This window comes from Moschus berezovskii, chromosome 17 (genome assembly GCF_049115385.1).
Source record: "Moschus berezovskii isolate FMDL1 chromosome 17, NW_MosBer_1.0, whole genome shotgun sequence".
NCBI classification, from domain to species: Eukaryota; Metazoa; Chordata; class Mammalia; order Artiodactyla; family Moschidae; genus Moschus; species Moschus berezovskii.
In genome coordinates, this window is record NC_142476.1 from 37,708,348 (window position 1) to 37,730,721 (window position 22,374).

Genomic DNA, 22,374 nt, shown 5'->3' on the forward strand with positions numbered 1-22,374 from the left:
TATCTGTCTAACAGAAGAGATTGTTGAGAAAATATAAATCTTAATACACACTGTTATCCTACAATCCAACATTCTCACTTCTAGGTATCTGTCTAAGTGAGTTCAGTCTGTCCACACAAATGCACTCACATACAGCTTTATTTATCATCACGAAAACTTGAAAGCAATTAAGATGTCCTTCAGTACATGAAAGAATCATTAAACTGTGATATATACAGACAATGGAATGTTACCAAACCATGAAAATGCATGAAGGACCCCTCAATGTCTATTACTAATTTGAAAGAATCAATACTGTATTAGTCCAACTCTATGACATTTTGTGGAGAAGGCAATGGCAAGCCACTCCAGTACTTTTGCCTAGAAAATCCCATGGACAGAGGAGCCTGGTGGGCTACAGTCCATGGGGTCGCTACTAGTCGGACACGACTGAGCGACTTCACTTTCGCTTTTCACTTTCACACATTGGAGAAGGAAATGGCAACCGACTCCAGTGTTCTTGCCTGGAGAATCCCAGGGATGGGGAAGCCTGGTGGGCTGCCATCTATGGGGTTGCACAGAGTCGGACACGACTGAAGCGACTTAGCAGCAGCAGCATGACATTTTGGAAAAGGCAAGTCGCAAAGAGTCGGACACGACTGAGCGACTGAACTGAACTGAACTGAAACTCTGAGAACAGTGAAAAAATCAGTTGTTTCCAGGGCTTGGAGTTGAAGAGGAATAAATAGGCAAAGCAAAGAGGATTTTGGGGGGCAGTGAATATTCTCTGCATGACACTGCAATGGTGGATACATGTCATGATACATTTGCCCAAACTCATAGAACTCACAATAGCAATACAGAACCTCATTATAAACTTTGGGTAATAAAGTATATATATATATATACATATACTACACACACACAACAGCAACAATATATAAACTATATACTTTGGGTGATGATGATATGTCAATATAGATTCATTGATTATAAAAAATAAACCAATCCAGAAGGGAATGTTGACAGCTAGAGAGGTGATGCATGTGCTGGAGTCAGGAATTTAAATGGAAACTCTCTTACTTGTGCTCAATTTTACTTTGAACAAAAACTGCTCTTAAATATAATGTCTACTTTAAAAAGTATAATTGTAATGCTTCCAGCTCTTAAATTTTATTATTCTAAATATTTTTAAAGAAGAAAATGTTCTTTTTGCATGATCTTTAAAATCAGTTTGTTTTAATTTATATATTTTAATTGGAAGCTAATTACTTTACAATATTGTATTGGTTTTGCCATACATTGACATGAATCTGCCCCGGGTGTACATGTGCTCCCCATCTTGAACCCCCACTCCTACCTCCCTCCCCATCCCATCCCTCTGGTTCATCCCAGTGCACCAGCCCTGAGCATCCTGTATCATGCATCGAACCTGGTCTGGTGATTCGTTTCATGTATGATAATATACATGTTTCAATGCCATTCTCCCAAATCATCCCACCCTCGCCCTCTCCCACAGAATCCAAAAGACTGTTCTATACATCTGTGTCTCTTTTGCTGTCTCGTATACAGGGTTATCGTTACCATCTTTCTAAATTCCATATATATGCGTTAATATACTGTATTGGTGTTTTTTTTTCTGGCTTACTTCACTGTGTATAATAGGCTCCAGTTTCATCCACCTCATTAGAACTGATTCAAATGTATTCTTTTTAACGGCTGAGTAATATTCCATTGTGTATAGTACCACAACTTTCTTAACCATTCGTCTGCAGATGGACATGTAGGTTGCTTCCATGTCCTGGATATTATAAACAGTGCTGCGATGAACATTGGAGTACATGTGTCTCTTTCAATTCTGGTTTCCTCAGTGTGTATGCCCAGGAGTGGGATTGCTGGGTCATATGGCAGTTCTATTTCCAGTTTTTTAAGGAATCTCCACACTGTTCTCCATGGTGGTTTGTACTAGTTTGCATTCTCACCAACAGTGTAAGAGGATTCCCTTTTCTCCACACCCTCTCCAGCATTTATTGCATGTAGACTTTTGGATAGCAACCATTCTGACTGGTGTGAAATGGTACCTCATTGTGGTTTGGATTTGCATTTCTCTGATAATGAGTGATGTTAAGCATCTTTTCATGTGTTTGTTATCCATCTGTATGTCTTCTTTGGAGAAATGTCTGTTTAGTTCTTTGGCCCATTTTTTGATTCGGTCGTCTATTTTTCTGGAATTGAGCTACAGGCATTGCTTGTATACTTTTGAGATTAATTCTTTGTCAGTTGCTTCATTTGCTATTATTTTCTCCAATTGTGAAGGCTGTCTTTTCACCTTGCCTATAGTTTCCTTTGCTGTGCAGAAGCTTTTAATTTTAATTAGGTCCCATTTGTTTATTTTTGCTTTTATTTCCAATATTCTGGGAGGTAGGTCATGGTAAAATCAGTTTTAAAGACACATTTCTTTGGAGGCTCCAAACAAAGTTGAACTTTTTTTTTTTCAATGCCTGCATGCATTCTTTAAACATACTAAATTTTCTTATTTTTTAAAAAAGCATCTTACATCTTCTATATTTGCATAAATCATAGCACAAATATTTATACTAAGCAAGCATGATATTTATACGATGCTGAACCCTACAGACCTGCTTACAACACTACTTTACGTCATCTGGTTTGATCTACCAGCAGGTGGCCTAGGAGTCCTGAGGCTCAGAATGTCTATCACTAGAGAGGAGTGGAATCTTTCCTATGACTTCCCTCTGAATTTCCCAGTGGTGATGCTAAAGCAGCTTCGGTGAGTTATGGTTTATTTACTTGTGCATGCATGCTAAGTCGCTTCAGTTGTGTCTGACTCTTTGCAACACTATGGACTGTAGCCCTCCAGGATCCTGTGTTCATGGGATTCTCCAGGGGAGAATACTGCAGTGGGTTTCCATGCCCTCCTCCAGGAGATCTTCCTGACATGGGGATCAAACTCACCTCTATTAAGCTTCCTGCTTTGGCAGCCCGGTTCTTTACCACTAGTGCCCACCTGGGAAGCCCACAATTCATTCATGGCCTCATGTAAATGATGTGTCCTCCTTCTTTCCTTCCTGTTGCAGGAATAGAGGATAAGCTTGAGAAATGAAGAATCCTGGGGATGTCTGCTACTGCTGCCTCCAAGTCACTTCAGTCATGTCCGACTCTGTGCAACCCCATTGACGGCAGCCCACCAGGCTCCCCCGTTCCTGGGATTCTCCAGGCAAGAACACTGGAGTGGGTTGCCATTTCCTTCTCCAATGCATGAAAGTGAAAAGTGAAAGTAAAGTTGCTCAGTCGTGTCCGACTCTTCGCGACCCCATGGACTGTAGTCCACCAGGCTCCTCCATCCATAGGATTTTCCAGGCAAGAGTACTGGAGTGGGGTGCCATTGCCTTCTCTGGGGAATGTCTTCTAGAAAGGGAAAAGAAGGAAAGGACTCAATTATTGTATTGTTACAGTATTCCAGATCCAGTTTTAAGGCTTCAGCATGCATCCTCTTATTGACTCTACAGAAACACCACACGCTGTATGTACAATGTTACCTGTATTTTATGGAGAAGCTATGCCTCTTGCCCTAAGATCCCCCCAGCCCAATGTCCACTCCATCCCCGGAGCCAATAATACCAGCTCTTAAATCCTCAGGAAGAGGCCTTCATATGGGTGTTTTGTGTTTATGGACTCAGTTCAGTTCAGTTCAGTCGCTCAGTCGTGTCCGACTCTCCGCGACCCCATGAATCACAGCACGCCAGGCCTCCCTGTCCATCACCAGCTCCCGGAGTTCACTCAGACTCAAGTCCACAGAGTCGGTGATGCCATCCAGCCATCTCATCCTTGGTCATCCCCTTCTCCTCCCGCCCCCAACCCTTCCCAGCATCAGAGTCTTTTCCAGTGAGTCAACTCTTCGCATGAGGTGGCCAAAGTATTGCAGTCTCAGCTTTAGCATCAGTCCTTCCAATGAACACCCAGGATCGATCTCCCTTAGAATGGACTTGTTGGATCTCCTTGCGGTACAAGGAACTCTCAAGAGTCTTCTCCAACACCACAGTTCAAAAACATCAATTCTTTGGCGATCAGCTTTCTTCACAGTCCAACTCTCACATCCATACATGACCATGGGAAAAACCATAGCCTTGACTAGAGGGACCTTTGTTGGCAAAGTAATGTCTCTGCTTTTTAATATACTATCAAGGTTGGTCATAACTTTCCTTCCAAGGAGTAAGCGTCTTTTAATTTCATGGCTGCACAGTGCTCATTAATTTTATGTGGCATTGACTCTAGATGTTTCTGAGATGGTGTCTCTGGAAGAGATTAGCATTTGAATTCATCAACTGCCTTCACCCAATGTGGGTGGGCATCATCCAATTGCTTGGGGGCCTGAATGGAACAAAACAGCATTTTCTCTCCCTCTTTCTCCTCTTGCCCATGAACATAGCATCCTCTAGATTTTGAGAGTTGAGACTCAAGGACTTAACACCAGTGGTCGTCTGGTTCTCAGGCATTTGGCTTCAGACATGGGGTTATTTCCTTTACTCTCCTGGTTTTAAGTTTAAATATCAGTCTGAATTATAAAAGCAGATTTTCCAGTTCTTTAGCTTATAGAAAAGAGACTATGGGACTCCTCTGCATCTGTAATTTCTGTGCAAGCCCATTCCCATAATAAATACCTTCTGAGATATGTCTGTATAGAGAGATGACCATGAACACTTTCATGTAGGTATTTTTCATAGTAAATACAGTATTGCACCATCTGCAGTTGGTTGAATTGTGGGATATGAATGTGAGTAAAGAGAGGAATGACTATGAGTTTTAACTGGTATATAAGTGGTGTTTATATACTTTCTAGAACTAACACCAAAAAAAGATTCTTTTCATCATAGGTGATTGGAATGCAAGAATACGAAGTCAAGAGATACTGGAGTAACAGGCAAATTTGGTCTAGGGATACAAAATGGAGCAGGGTAAAGGATAACAGAATATTACCAAGAGAACACACTGGTCATAGCAAACATCTTCTTCCATAAACACAAGGGAAGACTCTACGCACAGATATCACTGGATGGTCAATATCGAAATCAGATTGATTCTATTTTTTGCAGCAGAAGATGGAGAAGCTCTATACAGTCAGCATAAACAAGACCTGGAGCTGCCTGTGGCTCAGATTATCAGCTCCTTATTGCAAAATTCAGGCTTACATTAAAGTAGGGAAAACCACTAGGCCATTCAGGTATGACCTAAATCAAATCCCTTAAGATTATACAATGGAGATGAAAAATAGATTCAAGGCATTAGATCTGGTAGACAGAGTACCTGAAGAACTATGGATGGAGGTTTGTAACATTGGACAGTAGGTGGTAACCAAAACCATCCCCAAGAAAAAGAAATGCAAGAAGGCAAAGTGGTTGTCTGAGTAGGCCCTACAAATAGCAAAAGAGAAAAAGAAGAGAAGTGAAAGGAAAAAGAGAAAGGGAAAGATATACCCATCAGAATGCAGAGTTCTAGAAAATAGTAAGGAGAGATAAGAAAGCCTTCTTAAGTAGACAATGCAAAGAAATAGAGGAAAAAAGCAGAATGGGAAAGACTTCAGTTCTCTTCAAGAAAATTGGAGATATCAAGGGAATACTTCATGCAAAGATGGACACAATAAAGGAAACAAGTGGTAAAGACCTAACAGAAGAGACTAGGAATAGTTGGCAAGAATACACAGAAGAATTATACAAAAAAGGTCTTAATGACCTGGATAACCAGGATGGTGTGGTCACTCACCTAGAGCCAGACATCCTGTAGTGTGAAGTCAAGTAGGCCTGAGGAAACATCACTATGAACAAAGCTAGTGGAAGTGATGAAATTACAGCTAAGCTATTTCAAATCTTAAAAGATGATGCTGTGAAAATGCTGCACTCAATATGCCAGCAAACTTGGAAAACTCAGCAGTGGCCCCAGGACTGGAAAAGGTCAGTTTTCCTTCTAATCCCTAAGAAAGGCAATGCCAAAAATGTTCAAACTACCATATGATTGTGCTCATTTCACATGCGAGCAAGGTAATGCTCAAAATCCTTCAAGCTAGGCTTCAACAATAGGTGAACTGAGAACTTTCAGATGTATAAGCTGGATTTAGAAAAGGCAAAGGAACCAGAAATCAAATTGCTGGCATAGAAATCATAGAAACAGTAATCTAATTCCAAAAAAACCCCACATCTACTTCTCTTTATTGACTATGCTAAAGGCTTTGACAGCGTGGATCACAATGAACTGTGGAAAATTCTTAAAGAGAAAGGAATACTAGACCACCTTACCTGTCTCCTAAGAAGCCTGTATGCAGGTCAAGAGGCAACAGGACTTTACATGAAAAAACTGACTGGTTCCAAATCGGGAAGGGAGTACATTGAGGCTGTATATTGTCACCTTGCTTATTTAACTTATATGCAGAGTACTGTGCTTAGTTGCTCAGTCATGTCCGACTCTATGTGACCCCAAGGACTGTAGTCGGCCAGACTCCTCTGTTCATGGAGATTCTCCAGGCAAGAATACTGGAGTGGGTTGCCATGCCCTCCTCCAGAGGATCTTCCCAACCCAGGGATTGAACCCAGGTCTTCCACATTGCCAGCAGATTCTTTACTGTCTGCGCCACCAGGGAAGCCCAAGAATATTGGAGTGGGGAGCATATCCATTCTCTAGGGGATCTTTCCAACCCAGGGATTGAACCGGGGTCTCCTGCATTGCAGGTAGATTCTTTACCACCTGAGCTACCAGGGAAGCCCAGAGTACATCATGTAAAATGCCAGGCTGAATGAATCATAAGCTGGAATCAAGATTTCCAGGAGAAATATCAACAATCTCAGATATGCAGATGAAACCACTTTAGTGGGAGAAGGTGAAAAGGAACTAAATAGCCTCTTGATGAAGGTGAAAGAGGAAAGTGAACAAGCTGGCTTAAAACTCAACAGTCAAAAAATTGAGATCATGGCATCTGGTCCCATCATTTCAAGGCAAATAGATGGAGAAAAAGTAGAAACAGCAACAGATTTTATTTTCTTGGGCTCCAAAATCTCTGCAGATGGTGACTGTAGCCACGAAATTAAAAGACACTTGCTCCTTGGAAGAAAAGCTGTGACAAACTTAGAGTTTTAGAAAGCAAAGACATCACTTTGCCGACAAAGGTTCATCTAGTCAGAGCTATGGTTTTCCCAGTAGTCATGTACAGATGTTAGAAGAAGGATGAGCACCAAAGAACTGATGCTTTTGAAGTGTGGTGCTGGAGAAGACTCTTGAGAGTCCTTTGGACAGCAACCAGTCAATCCTAAAGGAAATCAATCCTGAATATTCATTGGAAAGACTGATGCTGAAGCTGAAACTCCAAAACTTTGAACACCTGATATGAAGAACTGACTCACTGGAAAAGACCCTGATGCTAGGAATGATTTAGGGCAAAGGAAAAGGGGGCAACAGAGAATGAGATGGTTAGATGGAATCACTGAATTCAATGGGCATGAGTATAACCAAACTCTGGGAGATGGTGAAGGACAGGAGAGCCTGGCATTCTGCAGTCCATGGGGTCACAAAGAGTAGGACAAAACTCAGCAACTTAGCAACAACTTGACTTAGCAACAGGAGCAAGAGGTGTTTAGGGCTTCCCTGGTGGCTCAGTGGTGAGGAGTCTGCCTGCCAGTATGAGAGACACAGTTTCCATCTTTGGTCCGGGAGGATTCCACGTGTCATGGGGAGGCTGAACTCATCTGTCACAACTACTGAGCTTGTGCTCTAGAGCCTGGAATCCACTGCTGTTAAACCCAAGTGCCCTGGCTGCTTGTGCCTGTGCTCTGCAACAGGAGAAGCCACCACAGTGAGAGGCTTGTGCACCCTTGCTAGAGAGTGGGCCCCACTCACCACAATTAGAGAAAGAAAAAAAAAATCCAGTTCAGTGGTGAGGACCTAGCACAGTCAAAAATAAATAAATACAATAAAATTTTGAAATAGAAATAAAAAAGAGGTGTTTGTTATATGTCCTGCTACCTTGATGATAAGGCATGCTATACTACACTAGTCTTTCCTGATAAGACGACATAGTGGGTTTTATAGAAATAATATCCATCTCTCATGACATTACCTACCCCGCCAAAGGATATGATTTTTCAAATGTGCCTTAGAAATGCTAAGACAGTGTTACATGCCTATATGATTTTAGCATTTTCCTAAAGGAATATTGATGATTTTATTGGGGACAGCTTGTTTAATGGAAGAAAGACAACTACCCGTTCATGACAGTCATGAGTTGGTGAGAACAAGAAAGCATATATGCAGTATGATGACCCATTCCAGAACTGGGGGCCTGGGGCCTTGACTTTGTAGCTAAGCCCTTTCCCAGCTCACAGAAAGGCCAGGAACTGAGACTAATGGACCCACCAGTGGGACCATGAGGAATTATCATGTCCATGGTCATTACTTGAGTCAGCCGTGAGGGCCCTGCTAAGAGCTCTTCACTCCCTGGCTCATTGGACACTGAGAATGTTCCCCTTCCTGTGCATTGACCCAGTGAACAGTCACAGAAATAAGCAAGCAGGTAAGACACGCTTTAGACAGAATAAAGAACTGGTGGGAATGTTTGGGTTTCAGATCACAGACAACAAACTGCCTTTTTAAAATTATTTACTAGTAGCTGGAGATTCCTGAGGTATAAACTGAGAAACAATACAATATATCATGGAGGCATCAGTCGGTTTACACTGAGGGTCTCTATTTCTGACCATTTCTTTTATTTTAAATTTATTTATTTTAGTAGGAAGCTAATTACTTTACAATGTCATGGTGGTTTTTGCCATACATTGACATGAACCATCCACGGATGTACATGTGTCCCCCATCCCGAACATTCCTCCTACCTCCCTCCCCATCCCATCCCTCTAGGTTGTCCCAGTGCACTGGCTTTGAGAGACCTGTTTCATGCATCAGACAAGGACTGGTCATCTGTTTCACATATGATAATGTGCATGTTTCAGTGCTATTCCCTCAAGTCATCCCACCCTCGCCTTCGCCCACTGAGTCCAAAAATCTGTTCTTTACATCTGTGTCTCTTTTGCTGTCTTGCATATAGGGTTGTCATTACCATTTTTCTAAATTCCATATATATGCATTAATATACTGTATTGGTGTTTTTCTTTCTGACTTACTTCACTCTATATAATAGGCTCCAGTTTCATCCACCTCATTAGAACTGACTCAAATGCATTCTTTTCTATAGCTGAGTAATACTCCATTGTGTATATGTACCACAGCTTTCTTATCCATTCATCTGCCGATGGACAGCTAGGTTGTTTCTATGTCCTAGCTATGGTAAACAGTGCTGTGATGAACATTGGGGTACAGGTGTCTCTTTCAATTCTGGTTTTCTTTGGTGTGTGTGCCCAGCCGTGGGATTGCTGGGTCATATGGCAGTTCTATTTCCAGTTTTTTCAGGAATCTCCACACTATTCTCCATAGTGGCTGTACTAGTTTGCATTCCCACCAACAGTGTAAGAGGGTTCCCTTTTCTCCACACCCTCACCAGCATTTATTGTTTGTAGACTTTTGGATAGCAGCCATTCTGACTGGCGTGAAATGGTACCTCATTGTGGTTTTGATTTGCATTTCTCTGATGAAGTGATGTTGAGCATCTTTTCATGTGTTTGTTATCCATCTGTATGTCTTCTTTGGAGAAATGTCTGTTTATTTCTTTGGCCCATTTTTTGATTGGGTCATTTATTTTTCTGATATTGAGTTGCGTGAGCTGCTCGTATATTTTGGAGATTAATTCTTTGTCAGTTGTTTCATTTGCTACTATTTTCTCCCATTCTGAAGGCTGCCTTTTCACCTTGCTTATAGTTTCCTTTGTTGCTTATAGTTTCCTTTTAAGTTTAATTAGGTCCCATTTGTTTAATTTTGCTTTTATTTCTTTTATTATTATTATTATTGTATTGGTTTTGCCATACTTTGACATGAATCTGCCCCGGGTGTACATGTGTTCCCATTTTGAACCCCCCTCCTAACTCCCTCCCCATCCCATCCCTCTGGTTCATCCCAGTGCACCAGTCCCGAGCATCCTGTATCATGCATCAAACCTGGACTGGTGATTCGTTTCACACATTTCCATTACTCTGGGAGGTGGGTCATAGAGGATCTCGCTGTGATTTAGGAACTTAGGGACTATTGCAACATATCACAAGCCCACATTTACATCCAGAACCTTAAGTTCATGCTTCTGATTGTAAATACATTTTCCAGAAAGTCCCATCAACTCTCCTAGTCAATGTTTTCCAAAGCAGTTCTGCAAACCTTCTAAATCACCTGTGGGTTTCCCAGATGGCACAGTGGTAAAGAATTCACCTCCCAATGGAGGAGATGCAAGAGATGTGGGTTCAATTCCTGGGTTGAGAAGATCCACTGGAATACGGCAACCCACTCCAGTATTCTTGCCTGGAGAATCCCATCAATTGAGGAGACTACTGGCTACCATCCACACAGCTGCAAGAGAGTTGGACACGACTGAGCATGCATGCACACGCACAAATCATCTTTCTTTTTCACATTTAAATTGAGCTGACATCTGGAAACATGGGTCTCTGTTTCCTTCACCATACACCTGTGTCCTAGATTTCAGTTTTCAGCTGCCCAGAAAAATACTTTTGATAGATGCACCCAGTTAGGCAGGTGAATTGCAGTGGCATAGAAAGGGCTCTTCATGATAGAATATATTATTGCCCCAGAAAGGACATGGACTGGAGCTAAGTCAGATGGCCCTTGGATCTCCAAAGCCCCTCACAGTCTCAGTCTGCTCAGCCTGAAGCCGGGCAAGTCTGCCCAACAAAGGGCTCCATGAGAACTGTAGATTTCCCAAGGGGCAGGATAAAACTCTTCCTTTTAAGTGAGCAGCCCAGCAGTGTGACTCAGCAGTTTCTCTAAGATGGCCATGGGGTGGAAGTCCCCACAGAGGGTAAAGGCCTTAGGCTGGAAGCGGTTGCTCAGGGCAGGCAGGGTGGCATTGAGTTGAAAGTCTATGATCCCACACTGCTCTGAGTACAGTTTCTGGAGGGTGGCTGCAAGTTTCTTCAGCAGAGCTTGGAGGAGCCCAGGACTAATTTCAGTCATGGTGACACCACTCAGATTCAGGCCTTAGAGTTGACAGATGTCCAGACACTGGGACAGATGGGTCAGATCTGATTCTGTAAGCCAGCAGTTAGTTATTGTGAGGTTTACCAGTGGGGTCTTCAGGCACCTGGGTAGAAAATACACAATTCGATCTGAGAAACCAAGGTGGCAGGGAAACTCAAAATTTTGAAAACTGCTAATCTTGGAAGAAAGTTCATTACAAATAAAAGGGGTTCCCCTACTGATGAAAAAGTTAGTTGACAAGTATTTCCTCTCGAAAATGAAAGTACTATCCGACTCTTTATGACCCCATGGACTGTAGTGTGCCAGGCTCCTCTGTCCATGAAATTCTCCAGGCAAGAACACTGGAGCGGGTTGCCATTCCCTTCTCCAGGGGAATCTTCTGAACTCAGGGATCAAACTCCAGTCTCTTGTGTCTCCAGCATTGGGAGGTGGATTCTCTACCACTAGCACCACATGGGAAGTCTATGGGTGTTAACAGCAAAAAAAAGAAAAAGAAGAAGTCACAATCAAATGTACATACATAAGTAAAGGGTTAAACTGTGAAACATTCATTTTATTGAATATTATATGCCAGCTAGTATCAATGAGGATAGATCTTTAAGTGAAAATAAGCAAGATTATCAAAACCACAATGACATTTTCTACAAGAAAGATAAAAGCAGACATTTCTATACGCTCATATAAATGTGTAGAAAGTCACAGAGAGGTCTAGAAGGTAAACTACATTGAACTCTGGAAGGGAACCTGGAATGAAGAGGAGTTTCAGGGAAGATGCTTGTTCTAAATGTATTATTGGGATATTTTAACCTGAGTGTTGGCCTGTCTTGGGCAAAACCAGCAAAACCTGGAAACCATATGAGGTTTTCTTTCATGTACAAATATATTTACCACAAATGCTATTTTTTTCATATCCAATTATTTTTTAATATTGATAGCCATTTAAAATTGATTTTTCCCAAATTTATATTTCAGGAAAAGGTAACATTTGGTTATAAACTGATGGTAATGATTTCCATTCACTATGCAGTTAAAAGCGCTTACTATCACACCAGGGTCCATGTTCAGTTGTGGGACCACAGGGTGGCAGAGAGACAGTTCCTGCCCTATGGGCCAATCTCTACCAACAGGTGAGATTGTCAAGGAATAAAAATGTAATACATACTGTTATCATACTATCCAGCAAGCTCACTCCTTTGTTCTCCCTGAATGAATTGGAATCTACACCCACACAAAAACATTTAGAATGTTTCTTTCTGTGCATCCAGCCCCCACTCCCAGCATGAGCCAGCTCAGAGCCTTCTCTGCAGCCCACCAATGTCTCCTCGTGTAGAACCTGGGGCTTGGCTGCAATGCTGGGGCAACTTCCAACGGGATCAACAGAAATCAAGGGCAGAACCACACCTACAGGACTCAGGATTTCTGGGAGGGAGAGAAGGAGGGGCTGAGACCAGGACCATCCCAGGGCCTGCAGTGCAGGTGAGCCCTATTCGTCTATCAAGGGCAGAGTCAGGGACCCGCTGCCTCAGGTATGCTCACACAGTCCTGTGTCTCTGCTCTTGAGAAGTCTCAGTTGTGGGACAGTTGTACCTGGCCTGATGTAGGAGAGGACCCAGAACCCATCTGGATCCAAAATTCACAAGGAGACCAGAGGCATTTGGCAAATGAGGGCATATTTTGAGGAGGGTTGTCCTCCTAGCCCCTTCCCTTCCTTTGAGTTCACAGTAGATTTCCTTCCCTTCAAGTCCTCCTGGGTTTCTTGCACCTGGAATTCAGGCCAGAGTCCTGTGTAGAGGAGGAACTCTGCTCAATATTCTATAATATTCCTTTATAGGAAAAGATTCAACCTGTATGGGATGAAGAATGGATATGTGTATATGGATAACTGAATCAATTACCTATACATCTGAAATGAACACAGTGTTGTAAACCAAATATAATTCAATATGAAATAAAAATTAAATTAGGAAAAAGATGAACTGCATAGTAGTAAATTATATCCCAACAAAGATGTTACATGGACATGAACCTGAGCAAACTCCAGGAGATGGTGAGGAACAGGGAGGCCTGGCTTGCTGCAGTCCGTGGGGTCGTGAAGAGGCAGTCTGCGGGGTCATGAAAAGTCAGACACGATTGAACAACAACAATAAAAGATGTTACATTTTAAAAATGATACGATTCACATTACTTTTTTGTTTCAGTTTTGGAAAACATGGGTTTTTGGTAAAAATGTAATAAAAAAATAAACCCAATTTTATACACTATCTTGAGTCATTCCAAGATCTGGATCCAAGTTTGGCCTCCTACCTTGATTTCTGTGGACATGTGATGCCACACTTCACACTTGAGTCATTCTACCAGTAGATGGCAGATAGAAAAGATTCAATACACCTTTAGGAATGCCCAGCTCCACAATGTCCAGCCCTCACCATTACTTCTCATTGTGATTTTGACCTGACCTGCTTTAAATAAGCCTGACTTAACTCTGTAGGACAAACCGCATCCCCAATTTCATTTCCTTTGCTTCCTGAATTAGCTCACAATCTCCTGTTACCTACATAACACCTAATTGACATTCTGATACAGGGACAACTTTGTGATGCTTCTTTGGGGAATGACACATCTGTCTGGAAACTATTTCAATTCTGGAACAGTTTCATAATTTTGATATGGCAAAAAATCCCTCAATAATGATACTTTTCATTTTGGTTTTTATTTCTAATCTCAGAAACTGTTTAAACCCTTCTTTGTCTCTCATACTCAAGGCTGCAACTATTCCTGTTAGTGAAACTCAATCAAGACTTGTGGAGTGAATCAATGCATTATTCTTTGAATCCATCCCTTCTCCATACTCTTTCCTGAATGAGTATCTGATTCAATCACTTCACCTGGATATAGGCAAAGATCTAATCAGGATTAACCTGATGGACACTCTGGAATCTAAGATGCATTTGTCTCTGATTGGGTGTTAACAATTGGAAAGGGGGATGATGTGATTAGAAAGGCCTATAAAAACCTCAGGCATTGAAGAAGAGATGCAGAGATTTCTCCCTCTGGAGTGAATCCTGGGTTCTCCACCAGATCTGAGATCTGAGCACCCCACCAACCATAGCACAGCTGGTAAGTTACCAACCTCATAAAAGGACACTCTCATCTTACCCACGGTCTTCAGGTCTCAAATGGTGACAGGCAACTCTGGGTGGAAGGGAGTTTTTCTTCTTTTTTTTTTTTTTTGAGTTTTTCATTTTCTTTCTTTTCAGATGAATAGATTTAAGGCTTTGGTTTTGCCTCTCAGTTTATTGTTGCTATAATCCCCAGAATATTGATTTGGACTTTGGTTTATATCATTTTAAATATCTTAACGAAGCAGATATTCTTTTTAAGGAAAACAACCTATCTGCTTGAAATTTATTTCTTGACATTTAATACTTAAAAAAAAATACTTTGTGCAAAAATGGCATTCATTTTAGAGATATCTTTTAAATCTTTACCAGCCAGATTAACTGGGAACTGAGGAAGGAGGCTGCATTGGTCCACATGATATCTCCCTTCCCAGAGTTATGGCCCTAAGTGATGGACTGAAAGTTTTACCTGAAAAAAAATGGGGATCAGGTTTCAGGTTCCTTGGTGCCCACTTCTCAGTAGGACATAATTCACAAAACAGTGGAAGGAGATGAACAGTGCTTACCTTTCTCCCTCCTCGTTACTTGTGGGATATACTTGTTCTGATGCCAAAAGAGGCAGAGCTATGGCATTGTGTTCACTGAGCTTAGAGTGGATCTGGGAAAACTTGAGGCTCTTCTACCCCTGTCAGAGCAGTGACTTTGGCCCTGAGTTTGTTCCCCTGAAGGCTGGGAAACAGACTAACGTGTGTTCATGCTTGGCCGGAAAAGTATACCTTGTTCCCTGGCAGTTTTCACAGATTTTCTTTTGAAGGAGAGTCAGAATGAGTGTCCGGACCCCACTTAGACTCCTGGAACTAGCAGCAGGGAGCCTGCTGAAGGATGAAGCCTCAGCTATCGCTGCTCTGGAGTTTCTGCCCACTGAGCTCTTCCCGCCACTGTTCATGAAGGCCTTCTATGGGAGACACACAGAGGCTCTGAAGGCCATGGTGCGAGCCTGGCCCTTTGTCCGTCTGCCTCGGGGGCCTGATGTACATGCCTCACAAAGGAACTTTAGAAGCAATCCTGGATGGGCTTAATGCCTTGCTTACCCACAAAGTTCACCCAAGGTGAGTCTGATCCAGGTACATTGGCAAGTTATAGACTTCTCTAGAGAGACTGCTGGTGTCAGGGAGAGTGGATGGCCAAGGGATGAACCAGAGGCTTCTGATGATGCCAATGAAGAAACACAGAGACTTGGCCACAGCTGAGCTCACTTTGGGAAATGCCTTCAGGAAGTGTAGGAGTGCCTAAGATGCAGGGGAGCCTAGGAGAATATACCCCCATTTCCTCCCAGGGATGCTAAAGATAGTGGAAACGGAAAAGCCGGCAGGATGGAAGGGGAAAAGGAGACAGAGGAAGGTGGGGCAGAGAGGGAAGAGGGCATGGCAGCTGCTGATGTTAGAAGGGTGATGTATAAGCACAAGTAGGAAGTCTGAGTATTGCCTCAATATGGAGACTGTGGTTTCATTCAGTATGTATCTTAAACTGTCCCACTCAATCTACTGTTTCCCCTTAGGAGGTGCAAACTGCGGGTGCTGGATTTAAGGAATACTGGCAAGAACTTCTGGAGCATGTGGTCTGGAGACATGGACCATGGGTCCTCAAGCTCATGGATGGCACCAGTGTCTGAGGACAGTTTAAGGAAAGGAAGACCCTTGGCTCCCTTGGAGGTGTTCATAGAACTTTGTCTCAAGGAAAGGACCATGGATGAATTCCTCACCTACCTCATCCGGTGGATGGCAGATAGAAAAGATTCAATACACCTGTGCTGTAAGAAGCTGACGATTGACTCAATCCCCATCAAGAACATTATGAAGTTTCTGCATTTGATGCCACTAGACAGTCTCCAGGAGGTGCAAGTGAATTGCATCTGGCAGCTGTCCACCCTGAGCCTGTTTGCTCCTCTCCTGGGTCAGATGCACAGTGTACAGAGACTCATCCTCTCTCCCATTCTTGTGTCTGCCTTTGAGGAGCAGGAGCAGCAAGTTGTCCAATTTACCTCTCAGTTCCTCAAGCTGCACCACCTCCGGGATCTCTCTATGGAGTGTCCCTCCTTCCTCGGTGGCCGTCTGGACCAGATGCTAAGGTGAGACTAGCACCACTGACTGAGTACAGTGAACACCACACTAGCATGTTATTAGCATGTTCTCCTTTGCAGCTGTGTCCTGAAGTGTGGTATCACACGACCACAGAAATCAAGATAGGAGGCCAAACTTGGATCCAGACTCTGGAAAGGAACACACTACTAAGTTGCTACAGATTGGGGAGTTCCTATCTGCTGATGGAGGGTTTGTGATTTCTGCCTTAGGAAGGGATATCTGTGTTCAGATGATTTAGGAATATAGGAAAGTGAAAGGGAGGTGCTTGAGGAGGGGAGACCACATTAGACTTGAGCATTTTTAAAGAGAAGCTCTATGCTCACTAGCTTTGGGACCACAATGAGCCTGTCTCATATCGCCTGTCTTCAAAAGATTGTTTTCTGCTCCATATATGTTAATAAAGATTCTGGAAATGATGGGAACCAAAAGGATAGTAAAAAGTTGTAGGTGGTTTACAGATGATGCAGGGATGTAAGTGAGCCCCTGCTAACTGTCAACCTTAGCTAATGCTGTGGGTTTTGCCCAGGTTGGTTCCCTATTCATGTTACTGAGGTGCCTTATCTGACCAAGAGATAAAAAAACCTTCGGACCAAGAAATGATTGAAGAAAAGCCTGGTTTGAGAGAACTTTTTCTTCCTCCCCAATAAAACAATTCAGTGATGTCTACTCTTTATTGAGACAAGGTGTCAGGCTCTTCTATGAGCTTGATATAGAAAATCCATTATCTTGATTCATCCTCTTAAAGAAGTGGAATATGTTGTACTCTGCTTGAGAGATGAGGAAAAGAATTTTCCAGGTTCTGGGAATTTGACCTGGTCATACAGTGAAAGTGAAGGGACTCAGGCTAAAATGAGACTGGACATCCTGGGTACTGACCTTCTGAAGGTGGTTAGAAAGACTTTGACTTTAGTCAGATCATTTGTCTCCCACCTAGAGGTCACTTGACTTCCTGATTTCTCAGATCTAATTTCTAGATTTCTCCTCAGGTGCCTGAAGACCAGCTTGGAAAACCTCACAATAACTCACTGCCTGCTCACAGAATCAGACTTGACCCATCTGTCCCAGTGTCCGAGCATCAGTCAGCTAAAGGGTCTGGATCTGAGTGGGGTCGTTGTAACCAACTTTAGGCCTGCGATCCTTCAAATTCTGCTGGAGAAAGTAGCAGCCTCTGTCTGGGAACTGGGCTTAGATGAGTGTGGGATCTTGGACTCCCAACTTGAGGCCATCCTGCCTGCCCTGAGCCTCTGCTTCCAGCTCCGGTCCTTCAGTCTGCGAGGAAACATCCTATCCATGGCCGCCACGGAGAAGCTGTTGCTCCATACCGCTGGGCTGCGCAATTTAAGTAAAGAGTTTTATCCTGCCCCTCGGGAGAGTTATAGCTCTCAGGGAGTTTTACTTCAAGGGAGACTTGCTCAGCTTCAGGCAGGGTTGAAGGAGATTCTGAAAGTCTTAGGACAGCCCAGGACCATCTGGCTTAGCTCCAGCCCCTTTCTTCACTGCAGTGATGACATATTCTATCACATGGAGCCTATTACTTACCGCTGCAACAGTTCTGCCTATTTGATACCTCTATCAAAAGCTTCCTTGGAAACTAAAATGTAGGCTACAGTGGCATTGTATAGGAGCAGAGATCAATGGTTTTTCACATCTGCTTATTTCAATTGGGAAAAGCTAAGGTGATCCAGGGGAGGTTCAGGATTGCAGGGGGAGATGTTGGCTTGGGGACTTGTCATGACTTTGGGTGTCATGTATCCTATAGAGTTGGAAATGTGAACCTAAATTTCTTTGGGGGAAAAGGGCTTGAGATACTCTTGTTACAGTCATACCTGAGTTGATTGAAATGTTGTTAAGGTCATTAATAAATGGTCAGAAATAAAGAGATCCTCAATGAAAACCAACTGCTGCCCTCCATGATTTATTATTCAGTTTTTTTTTCAGTTTATACCTAGAAATCTCTAGACATTGACAAAAGAATAAAGCATTGAGTTAGCTATGATCCAAAACCTTACTATTCTTGCCAGTTCTTTATTCTGTCTGAGGCATTTCTTACCTCTTTACTTATTTCTTTGGCTATTCAGTGGGTTGCTGCTGCTGCTAAGTCACTTCAGTCGTGTCCGACTCTGCGTGACCCCATAGACGGAAGCCCACCAGGCTCCCCCGTCCCTGGGATTCTCCAGACAAGAACACTGGAGTGGGTTGCCATTTCCTTCTCCAATGTGTGAAAGTGAAAAGTGAAAGCGAAGTCGCTCAGTCGTGTCCGACCCTTAGCGACCCCACGGACTGCAGCCTACCAGGCTCCTCCATCCATGGGATTTTCTAGGCAAGAGTACTGGAGTGGCTTGCCATTGCCTTCTCCAATTCAGTGGGTTAATACACACCAAACAAGAATATACTGTGTCCAATGCGCTGTTGGAATGAGTAGCTCTTGTCAGAGTCCTCACTGCTGATTCAAGCCTTGACCCTGGACATGAAAAGTCCTTGTGATTGTCCTAGTGGGTCCATAATTCTCAGTGATAGGCATTTGTGTGTGCTCAGAAAGGGTTTCACTAATTGAGGCAAAACTTGCATTTGGGAAAAGGGTCATTCACACTAAAGATAAACTAGAGACTTTGATTCTCACCAACTCATGCCTATTATAAGTGGATGCTGTTGTTGTTCAGTGGCCCAGTCTTGCCCAACTCTTTGCAACCCCATGGATTGCAGCATGCCAGGCCTCCCTGTCCCTCACCATCTCCTGAAGTTTGCCCAAGTTCATGTCCATTGCATCAGTAATACCATCCAACCAACTCATCCTCTGACACCCTCTTCTCTTTTTGCCCTCAGTCTTTCCAAGCATCAGGGACTTTTCCAATGAGTTAGTTGTTTACATCAGATGATCAAAATACTTTTGAATTAAACTAGCTGTGGTGGGGTAAAGACATCCAAATTCCTTTTAGTAAAATATGAAAATAATGCACATTGGTTTTATCATTTTTATACATGTTCTAAAATATTATAGCCTTTTGAGGGGCTAGATTGGTCATTAAGAGATTGACATTAATGCCATTACAATTCCCATCTCTCCCTATCAGGAAAGACTTGTGTAAGAGGTTTTGACCTCAGTATATCAGGATACATAAGAAAATACCTGTTTTATACTACATATATCTCATAATCATCCTTCCCTATCTTCATTTTCCATGGATTCAACCAACTACAGATAGTGTGGAACTATATTTCTTATTGGAAATTATCTGCTTTTCAGTGGACAAGAGCAATTCAAAGGCATGCTGTTTAAGAGTCAATTGTATATATATATGCTGCTGCTGCTGCTGCTGCTAAGTCACTTCAGTCGTGCCCGACTCTGTGTGACCCCATAGACGGAAGCCCACCAGGCTCCCCCATCCCTGGGATTCTCCAGGCAAGAACACTGGAGTGGGTTGCCATTTCCTTCTCCAATGTGTGAAAGTGAAAAGTGAAAGAGAAGTTGCTCAGTCGTGTCCTACCCTTAGCAACCCCACGGATTGCAGCCTACCAGGCTCCTCCATCCATGGGAATTTCAAGGCAAGAGTACTGGAGTGGCTTGCCATTGCCTTCTCCGTGTATATATATATATATATATATATATATATATATACACACACAAAAAAAGTCAATTGTATATATATAGATATATTAGAAGGAATTCGTTATGGGGATTGGCCTGCAGTCTGCTGTCTGTAAGCTCGAGAACCAGCAAAGCTCATGCCATAATTCAAGGAGGCTAAGGCTGAAATCCAGTGGAACTCATGGTGTATCTCCAAGTCTGAGGCCAAAGGCATAAGAACCAAGGCCCACTGGTGTCAATCCCAGAAGCTGCAGTCTCAAAAGCCAGAAGCACTAATGTTCATGGACAAAAAGAGAGAGAGGGAGACAATTAGACTAGTTCTTCCATTTGAGCTCCCAAGGGGTTGGATGATGCCTACCTATATTGCTGAGGGCAAATCTCCCCATTCAGTCTACCATTTCAGATGCTAATCTCTTCAAGAAACACTGTTACAGGTACTCCCTGTGGGATTAATGTTTTCCAACTGTCTTGCTACCCCCTTTGTACCATGAAGTTGACAAGTAAATTTACCCAACACAGTGGTCCTAAATAAAGTTCATCCAAAGCCGGCTAAGAATTCACAGGCTTATGATATTAACTCTGGGGAAGAAGGAGATATAGGAGTGGAGGGATCTTAGGCAAGAGGAAGCTCAGTTTCCTCTAGAATGAAGATAATGATGCATGCCCAGTTTATGGGATTTTAATAGGATTCAATGAGATGATGCTCCTTGAGAACTTGGCCCAGGAGCTGGCATATTTTTTCAAATACCATTGTAAGTCTTCCAGTCATAAGAATATATGGATCTAAATATTTTGTGAAGAAGAAGCAGATTCTCACTTATGCATGGTACATGCTAAGTGGTTTCAGTGGTGTCCAACTCTTTGTGACCCTACGGATGGTAGCCTACCAGGCTCTTCTTTATGAGCTGGCAGACAATAAGAGCTCTATAATGGAGCACCTTTTCTGCTTTTCCCCTCCTAGTGGACATCACCAGTATCTTCATCCTCCTAGCTAACCCTCTATTTGTTTCAACAGAAAAAAAAAAAAAAAAAGGAAGGACTCAACATTTTTAAGAAGAGGTGGCAAGAATATACAGAAGAACTGTACAAAAAAGATCTTCACAAACCAGATAATCATGATGGTGTGATCACTCACCTAGAGCCAGACATCCTGAAATGTGAAGTCAAGTGGGTCTTACGAAGCCCACTTCAAGTATGAACAGTATGAACAAAGCTAGTAGAGGTGATGGAATTCCAGTTGAGCTATTTAAAATCCTAAAAGATGATGCTATGAAAGTGCTGCACTCAATATGTCAGCAAATTTGGAAAACTCAGCAGTGTCCACAGACTGGAAAAGGTCAGTTTTCAATCCAATCCCAAAGAAAGACAATGCCAAAGAATGCTCAAACTACCACACAATTGCACTCACCTCAGATGCTAGTAAAGTAATGCTCAAAATTCTCCAAGTCAGGCTTCAGCAATACATGAACTGTGAACTTCCAGATGTTCAAGCTGGATTTAGAAAAGGCAGAGAAACCAGAGATCAAATTGCCAACATCCACTGGATCATCAGAAAAGCAAAAGAATTCCAGAAAAACATCTATTTCTGTTTTATTAACTATGCCAAAGCCTTTGACTGTGTGGACACAATAAACTGTGGAGAATTCTTCAAGAGATGGGAATAACAGACCACCTGACCTACCTCTTGAGAAATCTGTATGCAGGTCAGGAAGCAACAGTTAGAACTGGACATGGAACAACAGACTGGTTCCAAATAGGAAAAAGAGTACGTCAAGGTTGTATATTGTCACCATGCTTATTTAACTTATATGCAGAGTAGATCATGAGAAACACTGGGCTGGATGAAGCACAAGCTGGAATCAAGATTGCTGGGAGAAATAACAATAACTTCAGATATGCAGATGATACCACCCTTATGGCAGAAAGCGAAGAAGCACTAAAAAACCTTTGATGAAAGTGAAAGAGAAGAGTGAAAAAACAGACTTAAAGCTCAACATTCAGAAAACTAAGGTCATGGCATCCAGTGCCATAACTTCATGGCAAATAGATGGGGAAACAGTGGCTGACTTTATCTTTTTGGGCTCCAAAAGCACTGCAGATGGTGACTGCAGCCATGAAATTAAGACACTTACTCCTTGGAAGGAAATTTATGACCAACCTAGACAGCATATTAAAAAACAGAGACATTACTTTGCCAACAAAAGTCTGTCTCGTCAAGGCTATGGTTTTTCCAGTAGTCATGTATAGATGTGAGAATTGGACTATAAAGAAAGCTGAGCATTGAAGAACTGATGCTTTTGAACTGTGGTGTTGGAGAAGACTCTTGAGAGTCTCTTGGACTGTAAGGAAATCCAACCAGTCCATCCTAAAGGAGATCAGTTCTGAGTAT

General features: G+C 42.5%; 1 pseudogene; it reads left to right on the forward strand.

The window, feature by feature from the left end:
* Positions 1 to 15,082: 15,082 nt before the first annotated feature.
* Positions 15,083 to 18,001, forward strand: LOC129550962 (PRAME family member 27 pseudogene; annotated as a pseudogene).
* The last annotated feature ends 4,373 nt before the right edge of the window (positions 18,002 to 22,374 follow it).